Below are 1733 nucleotides of genomic sequence, written 5' to 3' on the forward strand. Positions count from 1 at the left end.
TTATGGCATTTTTCTCTTCTAGGTTTAAATGATTAGTTCTAATCAGAGATGAATCGAATTTTGAAACTTTTGGACTGTCGTCGAAGTTGTTTAAATTAATTTGCCTCAATTGCTTTTTCTCAAATTTTTCTGCTTTTAACGGCTCTGAAAAGTCCAACGTGATTGGTTCACAGGTGTTGTTTAGAATGGTCGTTATGGCAAATCCTTGTTTTGCTATGGTTAGGCACTCTGGAATTTCACAGTTGTGTATTTTTTGATACGGAATTATTATTTCACCGTTAGGCACAGAAGTTTTTACTTTTATAATTTGTTCACATCTTGGGGCAATTGTAATGCAGTTTATTTCTGGCTTGGTTTGGTGAAAAAATAGTTTTATTTTAGTGTAAGGTGTTACTAAAAGTCCTTGACGAAAATCTAAACTTGCTTGGAGTAATTTTAGATTATCGAGTCCAATTAGTCCATCAAAACCATTGTGAAATTTAAATAGAAAAAACTTTAAATGAAATGGTTTAGGTAATTGGAATATTTTGGAAGCTGGAATCATTGCACTATGCTGATGTGCCGATTTTTGGAATACTATTGAAACTAGAAACGGATCATTTTTAATGCAATTAGGAAAATAGTTGAATGCTAGGTCAGGGTTAAAAAATGATTTCGTTGATCCTGAGACAATAAGGTATTTTAGATTATATTCAGGAAAGGTGACGTAAGAAAGTTCACTAGAATTTGTGTTATTTAGTGAAATCACTTGGTATGTTAGGTCTGGGGTTTGGTCTGGCAGGTATCCCGAAAATTTTTAGTCGGTTGCTCTTCAGTTTCAGTTTCTGGTTCTTCATTGGGAAAACTATTCTCTAGAAAATCTGGATATTGATATTCAGAGTAGTATGGGTAATATAAATTCGATTGTGCATCTTGGTAGTAATCTGGGTGATTGACGTACTCGCTTGATTCAGTATTATAGAGTTCTTCAAAAGTGTATTTAGGTTGTCTATACGGGGGACCTGCTGAATTATTGGGTCTAAAAGTATTTCTAGTTAATGTACTGATTGGTGTTGGCTTTGGAAGTGGCATGTTGGGATTAGGTTTGAAAACATTGGTTGGTGGTTTTGGTTTCCCAAAAACTTCGAGATTGGTAAAAGGTCTTGGAGGTCTGTAGTTCGGATTTGGCTTAATTGCTACAGGCTGAGATGGAAAGTGTGGTCGAAAATTATTATTATAATTTTGGAAGGATTGATTGAAATAGTTGAATCTTTGATTTTGATGTGGATTGCCAAAAGGGTAATATGTGGGTCGAGAGTTAAATTGATTGGGTTGTTTATGTATGAAATTGTTAGGTTTATGTTGTGCGGGAACAGTGTTTTGGTAATAGCGAATATTATCTTCTTGTAAAACAAACTGTATAGCTTCAGATAAGCTTTCCGGCCGCATACATCTAATTGATGTCCCTAAAGGTTCCTTAAGACCAGATAAAAATGTTTTAGAGCCATTTCTTGGTACATTGTTCGTTTTGTAGTTGCAGCAGCAACACCTTTATGAGAATCTACCTAACTACATAATAGATTGAGTAGTTCAAGACATTTGTCATAAAATTTTTGAGGCGCCTCGTTTGGCAATTGCTTAAGCATTACGAGATCTCTATTTAGGCAACTTTCATCGCGCCTATCTGCAAAATTGCGGTATAGTGTATCTTTTAATTCTTGCCAAGTTTTGACATTTTGAATGTTTACTACTAG

Source organism: Dendroctonus ponderosae, unplaced genomic scaffold (assembly GCF_020466585.1).
Source record: "Dendroctonus ponderosae isolate FM_Combo_2020 unplaced genomic scaffold, Dpon_F_20191213v2 Dpon_F_20191213_1, whole genome shotgun sequence".
NCBI lineage: Eukaryota > Metazoa > Arthropoda > Insecta > Coleoptera > Curculionidae > Dendroctonus > Dendroctonus ponderosae.